This window comes from Dendrobates tinctorius, unplaced genomic scaffold (assembly GCF_039654945.1).
Source record: "Dendrobates tinctorius isolate UK_male_01 unplaced genomic scaffold, ASM3965494v1 ptg000003l, whole genome shotgun sequence".
NCBI lineage: Eukaryota > Metazoa > Chordata > Amphibia > Anura > Dendrobatidae > Dendrobates > Dendrobates tinctorius.
In genome coordinates this window covers 32,397,349-32,409,348 of record NW_027361671.1, presented here as the reverse complement: position 1 = coordinate 32,409,348, position 12,000 = coordinate 32,397,349, and the positions used below count along the sequence as shown (strand labels likewise).

General features: G+C 46.8%; 1 protein-coding gene across 3 annotated transcripts in view; it reads left to right on the top strand.

Annotated features, from left to right (window-relative positions):
• Positions 1-553: 553 nt before the first annotated feature.
• CHD1 (chromodomain helicase DNA binding protein 1) overlaps positions 554-12,000 on the top strand; it is a 110,679-nt gene continuing 99,232 nt past the window's right edge. Inside the window, exon 1 of one of the 3 annotated variants that reach the window (XM_073544779.1) lies at positions 554-753. The gene's annotated coding sequence lies outside the window, so the exon portion shown is untranslated. The remainder of the gene's footprint in view (positions 754-12,000) is intronic. The other 2 variants (XM_073544699.1, XM_073544862.1) reach the window with 2 other exon arrangements.

Genomic DNA, 12,000 nt, shown 5'->3' with positions numbered 1-12,000 from the left:
GTGGTCCAGAGAGCCGGCGGGTACCATTACCACAGTGGGGCCCGCACAACCATGTAACATGCGTTATTGCCGCCCAGTCACACGGAGCGGCCCCTGGGATCTTGGTATGCCCCAATGGTCTCACGCTGTCACCTAGTCGGTATTGCCCGTGACCAGAAGCCTCCGTGCTGCGCTCCCCCGTGGGGACACTCCACAAGTGCCTCCTCACAGCAGCCTCTCCTGGCCGTGCAGCTGAGCGCCCGCCACCCTCCTGCACTTCCGCCTCACAGACACAAGCTACAACACACATTGCTCGACAGCTGCGCCAACGGCAATGAACTTCCTGCCGGAGACTCGGCGGCTGAGCAGCTCCATCCAGGCACAGCTTCCTGTTACGCAGCAGTGCGCAGCCGCCGGAACTACGCCGCTGACGTCACTCCCAGCCGCCACTGTCTAGGATTCGCCTCGTGTGTACACGCCCCTTAGTAACTCCGCCTCTCCTCCGCTCTCACCTAGAATCTCAGGCTAGCCACGCCTCCCGGGTGACGACGAACACGCTGTTGCCGAGTGCGGGGCGGAGTCAGCGGTTTTCGTGTGATTCTACGGCCCGAGCTACGCGCCCTGCAGCGCTCCCGTGACGTCACGCCTGGGGTTTCCATCCATCGTGAGTTTCGGAGGAGCTCGGCGGCGACATGGCGGCTGCCAGGAGATAAGGAGAAGGCGGCCGGGAAGAGGCGTGTGAGCCGCGGTAACCTCAGCTGTCGCCGCGCTCCGGTGAGACTCGGCCGAGAGTGGCTGTGCGGCCGCCGCGTCCTGTAAACAAAGACGATAACTCTCCTTGAGCGGGGATTGGAGGGAGAGTCGGAGCCGGAAGGAGGCCCAGGCCTCGGGGCAGCGCGTAGCGGCCTGTGTGCGCCCGGGACGGGCAGTGACTGGAGAGAACGCGGCGGGAGGAGGGGAGCAGGCCGCGGTGAGGGACTAACCCAGGGCGCAGGAATGCGGGCGGCTCCACTGCTGGGGCCTGAGGTGCTGGGCTGCCGGCCGCGGGGTTGAGCAATCGTGTGAACACAGCCATGTTACGTGTGAGCGGCGCTGTGACCGCTGCTGACGGGAAAGTCGCGATAGCACAGGCCAAGCTCCTCACTGCTGCCGGGAATGTCGTGATAGTACAGGCGAAGCTCCTCACTGCTGCCGGGAATGTCGTGATAGTACAGGCGAAGCTCCTCACTGCTGCCGGGAATGTAGTGATAGTACAGGCGAAGCTCCTCACTGCTGCCGGGAATGTCGTGATAGTACAGGCGAAGCTCCTCACTGCTGCCGGGAATGTCGTGATAGTACAGGCGAAGCTCCTCACTGCTGCCGGGAATGTCGTGATAGTACAGGCCAAGCTCCTCACTGCTGCTGGCCTTATTGCGATAATAGTACATTATACTCTCCTCTCTGCCGTACAGGAGCCTGTAATAACGGGGTGATGCTGTACATTATACTCTCCTCTCTGCTGTACAGGAGCCTGTAATAACGGGGTGATGCTGTACATTATACTCTCCTCTCTGCTGTACAGGAGCCTGTAATAACGGGGTGATGCTGTACATTATACTCTCCTCTCTGCTGTACAGGAGCCTGTAATAACGGGGTGATGCTGTACATTATACTCTCTCTGTCGTACAGGAGCCTGTAATAACAGGGTGATGCTGTACATTATACTCTCCTCTCTGCTGTACAGGAGCCTGTAATAACGGGGTGATGCTGTACATTATACTCTCCTCTGTGCTGTACAGGAGCCTATAATAACGGGGTGATGCTGTACATTATACTCTCCTCTGTGCTGTACAGGAGCCTGTAATAACGGGGTGATGCTGTACATTATACTCTCCTCTCTGTCGTACAGGAGCCTGTAATAACGGGATGATGCTGTACATTATACTCTCCTCTCTGTCGTACAGGAGCCTGTAATAATGGGGTGATGCTGTACATTATACTCTCCTCTCTGCTGTACAGGAGCCTGTAATAACGGGGTGATGCTGTACATTATACTCTCCTCTGTGCTGTACAGGAGCCTATAATAACGGGGTGATGCTGTACATTATACTCTCCTCTGTGCTGTACAGGAGCCTGTAATAACGGGGTGATGCTGTACATTATACTCTCCTCTCTGTCGTACAGGAGCCTGTAATAACGGGATGATGCTGTACATTATACTCTCCTCTCTGTCGTACAAGAGCCTGTAATAACAGGGTGATGCTGTACATTATACTCTCCTCTCTGCCGTACAGGAGCCTGTAATAACAGGGTGATGCTGTACATTATACTCTCCTCTCTGTCGTACAGGAGCCTGTAATAACTGGGTGATGCTGTACATTATACTCTCCTCTCTGTCGTACAGGAGACTGTAATAACGGGGTGATGCTGTACATTATACACTCCTCTCTGCCGTACAGGAGCCTGTAATAACGGGGTGATACTGTACATTATACACTCCTCTCTGCTCTCCAGGAGACTGTAATAACGGGGTGAAACTGTACATTATACACTCCTCTCTGCTCTCCAGGAGCCTGTAATAACGGGGTGATGCTGTACATTATACTCTCCTCTCTGCCGTACAGGAGCCTGTAATAACGGGGTGATGCTGTACATTATACTCTCCTATCTGCTGTACAGGAGCCTGTAATAACGGGGTGATGCTGTACATTATACTCTCCTCTCTGCCGTACAGGAGCCTGTAATAACTGGGTGATACTGTACATTATACTCCTTTCTGCCGTGCAGGAGCCTGTAATAACTGGGTGATACTGTACATTATACTCCTCTCTGCTGTACAGGAGCCTGTAATAACGGGGTGATGCCGTACATTATACTCCCCTCTCTGCTGTACAGGAGCCTGTAATAACCGGATGATGCTGTACATTATACTCTCCTCTGTTGTACAGGAGCCTGTAATAACGTGTTGATGCTGTACATTAAACTCTCCTCTCTGCTGTACAGGAGCCTGTAATAACGGGGTGATGCTGTACATTATACTCTTCTCTGCCGTACAGGAGCCTGTAATAACGGGGTGATGCTGTACATTATACTCCCCTCTCTGCCGTACAGGAGACTGTAATAACGGGGTGATACTGTACATTATACTCTTGCTTTTGCTGTCCTGGAGCCTGTAATAACGGGGTGATGCTGTACATTATACTCTCCTCTTTGCTGTTCTGGAGCCTGTAATAACGGGGTGATGCTGTACATTATACTCTCCTCTTTGCTGTTCTGGAGCCTGTAATAACGGGGTGATGCTGTACATTATACTCTCCTCTTTGCTGTTCTGGAGCCTGTAATAACGGGGTGGTTCTGTACATTGTACTTCTCTCTTCCTTGGGGGTCTGTTATATCCAGCATTCACCCTGCAAAATGTTGCCACGATGTTCTTAAGCTACCACTGGCCAGCCTTTTATTTTTGGCTCTTATTGGGCACATAAAGTAAAATTACCTGGATACTTCCTAGGCCAGCACCCTTCCTTCCGTTTCAGGGCAGTGTCTCCTATTTTGTAAGGGAGATCGTTGATTGCCTGCAGTGGTTAGGGACCAAATAATTAAGATTGGATGAATGGCGCCGGTTTGGGGGCAAGTATACAATGTGGCATAAAATATAGACTATACTTATCTCCTAGAACAGCGCCGGTCCTCCAATTTCAGTGATGTAACCTCTGACATAGATTTTCATGACACTTGACCGTCAGCGCCACAGCACTTAGTTTGGAGAATCTGCACCATTTTAGGCAGTAAGTATACAGGTTTACAGAGCACTGGTGGAGCTATTAGTGAGAGATGGCCCAGCGGTCTTATATACTGATAAAACAAGGGCAGTCGTAGTGATGGTGAATGGTCCAGGGTGACAGCTCTGGCAGTGTCTGTGTGATTTCCCTTAGTCGTCAGGGTCTTACTGTGCTGCCACGGTGGTGAAATGTTGTGACATTTATGGTGTACAGTGATATGTGCAGAGAAGGGGGCAAATGAAGGAGTCTGATGGTCAGATTGACTATTTGTAGTTGCCTGTTAGGCCTGTTTCACACATCAGTTTTTTCTGTCAGTCCAAATCCGCCAAAATAGCGGAAAACGGATCCGCAGGCGGACTGACAAACGTGTGCCAGCGGATCGGCGGATGTACGGATCCGCCGATCTTGCAAATTTAAAAGAACCGTGCCTGGTTAAAAAAAAAAATACCGGTGATGTAGTGTTCTCCATGTCGCTGCCGAGATCTCACGGGAGTCGGGGTGGGAGTAATGGCGGGGCTGAGATCTCGCGGGAGCCGGGACCAGGGGACATGAGCAGGTGTGATGGATCGCGGGAGGGATAACCTGGGGATTATCGCGCGATGTGGGGAGCAGACATTGCGGGAAGTGAGCGGTCATTATCGCGGGATGTGTGGAGCGATCGCGCGATGTGGGGAGCATGGATGCCATCATCGTGGGAAGTGTGGAGCTGCGGTGACCATGGAAAAGAGAGATTTTTCTACCGGCAGCCAGACAGAATTGGGGGTTAAATCACTACATGGCGGATCCGCGGCCCGAAAAAACGTTGCAGGGTCCGTCCGGTCATGTCAGCGGACACCAAAATCTTGGCGGATCCGCTGACATGCGGATGCAACGGACGACCATCAGTCAAAATCCGCCAATAATGCTAGTCAATGGGGAAAAAAACGGATCCGCCAAGAATAATGGCGGATCCGTTTTTTCTCCAAAATGGCGGACTTTGACTGATGGTCAAAAACGGATGTGTGAAACAGGCCTTAATCTTAACGTCAGCTCATATCTATGGCGAGCTTAAAGGGAATCTGCCAGTTGACTCAAACTGTCCAAACCAAGGGTATCATGAGTCCGAGCCTGGCTGCACCATTGCACTCCGGTATGTTGTTATCTTAAACGCTTCACCGTGCCACAGGGAGCCTAGATTGAGTGATGTGTCTCTCGTGTGTGTACATAGGGAAAGACCTGGTGATCAGCCACAGCGGTGCTGGTAAAAGCCGTGCAGGGGCTTCACCGGAAAAGTCGGGTCTCTCCCTATAGTCCCTGGCAGGCTTTTCAAACCATGACTCCCCTGCAACAATGTGCCGTGTCAGAAAAAATATACCTGTCTGCAATCCATCAGTGTCTGATCTGTGTTTTGGGCAGCATGAATTGACTGGCAGGTCTCCTTTTAAGGTGTTGCTCAGCCACCTAACTTTTTTTTTTTTTTAAATTTGGTATGTTATTATTACTTATAATTTAATAAGACTATTTTTTGCCTCACCAATTTTCCACTCCTCCTATGCCAATTCTTCCTGGGTCCCCCTCATGTTTCGTTTTTTTTTTCCTCCAGTGACATGTCAGTGCTGTCATCTGACCTCTGGAACGTCTCACTTGCCACATCAGTGACCTCCAGTGGAGTTGGCAGATTTTTGCTACAGCCAGTGATTGGCTGATGGGGTCACAGGTCTGTGCCAACATCATCTGTGAAGCCAGAAGGATAGCGACTGGGTGTCCTGGGATCAGGAAGATGCAATTTACTACTTTTATTAGTTTATGGTAATGACAGTTCTTTTGAGGTTTATATATAGCTCGTGAAACCCTGAGAGAACTGTCATTACTACAAATGAGGTTTTTCTTTTTGCTGTCTTGTAAATCAGGAAATGAATCTTGTGTATTTGCATGTCATGCACGGTCTGTCACCTAATGATGCTCTTGGTGTTTGCCCATGTACCTGATATACAGGACAGCGCTGTGCTACTGATTAACCCCTTCACCCCCAAGGGTGGTTTGCACGTTCATGACCGGGCCAATTTTTACAATTCTAACCACTGTACCTTTATGAGGTCATAACTCTGGAACGCTTCCATTGATCCCGGTGATTCTGACATTGTTTTCTCGTGACATATTGTACTTCATGTTAGTGGTAAAATTTCATTCAAATAACTTGCGTTTATTTGTGAAAAAAATGGAAATTTGGCAAAAATTTTGAAAATTTCGCAATTTTCCAACTTTGAATTTTTATGCCCTTAAATCACAGAGATACGGCACACAAAAAACTTGATAAGTAACATTTCCCACATGTTTACTTTACATCAGCACAATTTTGGAACCAAAATTTTTTTTTGTTAGGAAGTTGTAAGGGTTAAAAGTTGACCAGCGATTTCTCATTTTTACAACACCATTTTATTTTTAGGACCACATCACATTTGAAGCCACTTTGAGGGGTCTATATGATAGAAAATACCCAAAAGTGACACCATTCTAAAAACTGAACCCCTTAAGGTGCTCAAAACCACATTCAAGAAGTTTATTAACCCATTAGGTGCGTCACAGGAATTTTTTTGAATATTTAAAAAGAAATGAACATCTAACTTTTTTTCACAAAAAAAATACTTCAGGTTCAATTTTTTTTATTTTACCAAGGGTAACAGGAGAAATTGGACTGCAAAAGTAATTGTGCAATTTGTCCTGAGTACGCTGATACCTGATTTGTGGGGGGGAACGACTGTTTCGGCGCATGGCAGAGCTCAGAATGGAAGGAGCGCCGTTTGACTTTTTCAATGCAAAATTGGCTGGAATTCAGATCGGACGCCATGTCATGTTTGGAGAGTCCCTGATGTACCTAAACAGTGGAAACCCCCTACAAGTGACCCCATTTTGGAAACTAGACCCCCCAAGGAACTTATCTAGATATGTGGTGAGAACTTTGAACCCACAAGGGCTTTACAGAAGTTTATAACGTACAGCGGTACAATTAAAAAATCATATTTTTTCCACAAAAATGATCTTTTCACCCCAATTTTTATTTTCCCAAGGGTAACAGGACCCTAAAAGTTATTGTGCAATTTGTCCTGAGTACGCTGATACCCCACATGTGGGGGTAAACCACTATTTGGGCGCATGGCAGAGCTCGGAAGGGAAGCAGTGCCATTTGACGTTTTTGGCTGGAATTGAGATCGGACACCATGTCGCGTTTGGAAAACCCCTGATGTACCAAAACAGTGGAAATCCCCCACAAATGACACCATTTTGGAAACTAGACCCCCTAAGGAACTTATCTAGATGTGTGGTGAGAACTTTGAACCCCCATGGGCTTCACAGAAGTTTATAACATAAAGCCATACAATTAAAAAATCATATTTTTTCCACAAAAATGATCTTTTCACCCTCAATTCTTATTTTTCCAAGGGTAACAGGACACTAAAAGTTATTGTGCAATTTGTCCTGAGTACGCTGATACCCCACATGTGGGGGTAAACCACTATTTGGGCGCATGGCAGAGCTCGGAAGGGAAGCAGCGCCATTTGACGTTTTTGGCTGGAATTGAGATCGGACACCATGTCGCGTTTGGAAAACTCCTGATGTACCAAAACAGTGGAAACCCCCCACAAATGACACCATTTTGGAAACTAGACCCCCCAAGGAACTTATCTAGATGTGTGGTGAGCACTTTGACCCCCCCAGTGCTTCACAGAAGTTTATAATGCCCGGGCGTGAAAATAAATAATTCGTATTTTTTCCACAAACATGATCTTTTAGTCACCATTTTTTTATTTTCCCAAGGGTACCAGGAGAAATTGGACCCCAAAAGTTGTTGTCCAATTTGTCCTGAGTATGCTGATACCCCATATGTGGGAGAAAACTACTGTATGGGCACACGTCGGGGCTCGGAAGGGAAGTAGTGACGTTTTGGAATGCAGACTTTGATGGAATGGTCTGCGGGTGTCATGTTGCCTTTGGAGAGCCCCTAATGTACCTAAACAGTGGAAACCCCCCACAAATGACCCCATTTTGAAAACTAGACCCACTAAGGAACTTATCTAGATGTGAGGTGAGCACTTTGAACCCCCAAGGGCTTCACAGAAGTTTAAAATGCCAGGGCATGAAAATAAAAAAATCGTATTTTTTCCAGAAACATGATCAATTAGTCCCCAATTTTTTCATTTTCCCAAGGGTAACAGGAGAAATTGGACCCCAAAAGTTGTTGTCCAATTTGGCCTGAGTACGCTGACACCCCATATGTGGGAGAAAACTACTGTATGGACACACGTCGGGGCTCGGAAGGGAAGCAGTGACATTTTGGAATGCAGACTTTGATGGAATGGTCTGCGGGTGTCATGTGCGTTTGGAGAGCCCCTGATGTACCTAAACTATTGAAACTCCCCACAAGTGACCCCATTTTGGACACTAGACCCCCCACGGAACTTATCTAGATGTGTGGTGAGCACTTTGAACCCCCAAGTGCTTCACAGAAGTTTATAACACTCGGACGTGAAAATAAAAAAATCATTTTTTTTATACAAAAATGATATTTTTGCCCCCAATTTTTTATTTTCCTAAGGGTAACAGGAGAAATTGGACCCCAAAAATTGTTTTGCAATTTGTCCTGAGTAGGCTGATACCCTACATGTGGGGTAAAACACTGTTTGGGCGCATGGCAGAGCTTGGAAGGGAAGGAGCACCATTTGACTTTTTCAACTCAGAATTGGCTGGAATTGAGATCAGACGCCATGTTGCATTTGGAGAGCCCCTGATGTGCCCAAACAGTGGAAACCCCCAATTATAACTCCAACCCTAACCCCAACACAACCCTAATGTGAGCCCTAACCCTAGCCCTAACCCTAACCCTAGCGCTGTGTGCACACGCTGCGGATTTTGCTGCGGTTCCGGCTGCTGCGGACCCCAGTACCATGATTCCCTATGGGAATCAAAAACCGCAGTGCAGACGGTGCGGAATTTTCCGCGCGGATTATCTGCGGTTTTCAATCCGCAGAAAGAATTGACATGTCAATTCTTTCTGCGGATTCTCCTGCGGTTTGCCATCTCCTCTATTGAGGAGATGAAAAACCGCAGGACAAAACCGCAGAGCAATCCGCAGGTAAAACCGCAGGTCTTTTGACCTGCGGTTTCACCTGCGGATTTTACAAAATCCGCGCGGATGAATCCGCACCTAATCCGCAGCGTGTGCACACAGCCTTACCCTAACGGGAAAATGGAGATAAATCCTTTTTTTTTAGTTTTATTATTTTTCCCTAACTAAGGGGGTGATAACGGGGGGTTTGACTTACTATTTATGGCGGTTTTTATGTTTGGCGGCTGTCACACGCTAAAAGACGCTTTTTATTGTAAAATAGTTTTTGCATCACCACATTTTGAGAGCTATAATTTTTCCGTATTTTGACCCACTGAGTCATGTGAGGTCTTATTTTTTGCGGGACGAGTTGACGTTCTTATCGGTACCATTTTCGGGCACGTGACATTTTTTGATCGCTTTTTATTCCTATTTTTGGGACACAGAATGAACAAAAACCAGCGTTTCATGATTTTCTTTTGGGGGGGTGCGTTTACACCGTTCCGCGTGCGGTAAAATTGATAAAGCGGTTTTATTCTTCGGGTCAGTACGGTTACAGCGATACCTCATTTAGGTCGTTTTTTTATGTTTTTGTCGGTTTTATGCAATGAAAACTATTTTATATAAAAAATAATTATTTTTGCATCGCTTTATTCTGTGAGCTATAACTTTTTTATTTTTTCGCTGATGATGCTGTGTGGTGGCTCGTTTTTTGCGGGACAAGATGACTTTTTCAGCGGTACCATGAATATTTATATGCGTCTTTTTGATCGCGCGTTATTACACTTTTTGTTTGGCGGTATGATAATAAATCATTATTTTTTGCTTCGTTTTTTATTTTTTAAGGGGTTCGCTAAAAGGGTTAACTAATGGGACAGTTTTATAGGGCGGGTCATTACGGACGCGGCGATACCTAATATGTGTACTTTTATTGTTTGTTTTTTTTATTTCCAAAAAATGGATTTATTGAGGGAATATTTTTTTTTTTTTTCTAATTTATTTGGCGATTTTTTTTTTTTAAATTTATTTTTAAATTTTTTTTTAATTTTTTTTTTTACTTTATTACATAGTCCCAGGTGGGACATCACTGTCCTGTGACAGATCGCTGATCTGTCACATCACAGATCACTGTGACAGATCAGCAGTCTGTCACAGGCATTGAAGCAGACTTCCTCTTGCCTGCGCTTTGCAGGCACTGAGGAAGCCAGCTTCCTCAGGTCCCCGAAGGCCCCCGTCGCCATCTTGGATCAGGGGGCCTGGAGGATAGGAGCCCCCCGCAGCAGCGCTGCACATTGCGCTGCCGTGGGGGGCTCAGGGAAGCACGGAGGGAGCCCCCTCCCTGCCGATGCTTCCCTTTAACTCCCGGTACACCGCGATCATGTTTGATCGCGGTGTGCAAGGGGTTAACGTGTCGGGGGCGGTCCGTGACCGCCCCTGACACATAGTGCCGGGTGTCAGCTGTGATAATCAGCTGACACCCGGCCGCGATCAGCGGCGCTCACCACGTGGGCCCCGCTGATCGCGGTAGACGTACTATCCCGTCCACGGTCATACGGGCCCGGATACCGTGGACGGGATAGTACGTCGGATGTCAGGAAGGGGTTAAGGGACTTGCTCTTCAAGTCCTGTAACTGCAAAACTATTCCTTCTGAGATTGACCTGTCCCGTACATTTATAGAATGAATGATGAGACTGAATGGTTTGCGCTCTCTTACTGTTTGAGAAGGAGTAGATGATGGCAGTACCTCGCAGCGTGTACCTTTGCATCTTCAGTGCGACCTAAGGCAAATTGCAGCTTTGTATGGTGCGCTTAATCACAATGTTCCCCTTACAAAATAAAATCGGCTATACTCGCCTCAGGTGCTGGCACTGGCGACATTGACATCTTTGTCTCTTAAGCCTTGCAGTCAGTCAGTGGTCGCTTCACTGTCCCCTCCATAATAATTGAGAAGGGGTTGTCCGAGTAGTGGGAATCCCCTTTAAGGCTTTTTTCACATTTATATACAGTGCTCTTCACCAAGCTCTATGTCCCCAAACTGTAATCCTAATGAAGCCGACAGTCACTTCTGCCACACACAATCTGGCGGTATTTCTCTTTTTCAGACATTCACTGGATGTGACAAACCATATTTTTGGGGGTTCTGACTGAACCCCAGCCGAACAAATGAAAGCGTTTCCCATATTACCCAATGAGCTCTCTGCCTTCTTTCCAAGCTACTGCAGAAGAGTGCAAGTTGTGATCTGAATGGATATTTTTGGATCCAGACTAGTTTTCACTTCCACAATATATATACTGTTTTGTGAATCCGTTATTGATCTGTACAACTCATTCCTTAATATGGCCCAAGAGACACAAATACACCCCTTTGGTAGAACCTCATAGGTGTCTCCATTAATCTGCTTGTGAGCAATATGAAGACTGCACTTCATTGCATGGTGGCACGCCATACGACGTCTTGAATTGTATAGATCTGCAGTATGGCTCCCATAGTCTTCTGTGGGGCTTTTTTGTTACTCTGTGAAATAAACTCGTATATGGCTGGTGTACTGCTGGTCTCCCCATATGGTTCACCAGTACAACATATTGCATCACACAAAATGTCTGCCCCTGCGTATTACAGAGCCACACTCTTCGTCTTGCCATCCCTTTCTGCCCCATTCTCTTCCATACCTGTGAGACCACAGAATGTGGCGAGTATGACTTAGTTATCTTAGATTCAAAAGGCAAATCGCTTGAAGATTGATTGTTCTTCAGCTTGGCTTCCTAAGGATTTTGTAATTTTATCTAAAGCCTTTGATATTTAATTTTTTTTCCTCTGATCTGATTTAATTAAAAGGATTGTCGAGTGAAAATAAGTTATCCTGGTAATAACTTGTTGATTGGTGGGAGTCCCGACTGCTGTCATCTGCACCAATTGGCAGAACGGGGGAATTTTATCCACATGTGAGTGGAGCTACAGTCAAATATTCAACCTCCCGTGCTGTCTTGTAAAGAGTTTAACATTTCCCCAATCTGATGATTGGTGCAGGTTCCAATGGTGGGACAGCCTCCATTCAGCAAGTTGTCACCTATCCACAGCATATCTTGATTTAGCTGGATAAATGTTTCCCACCAGGTGCACTGCATTGTATGTTGCAGCTTATTTTATGGTTTACAGTCACTTATTAATTTTACTTTTT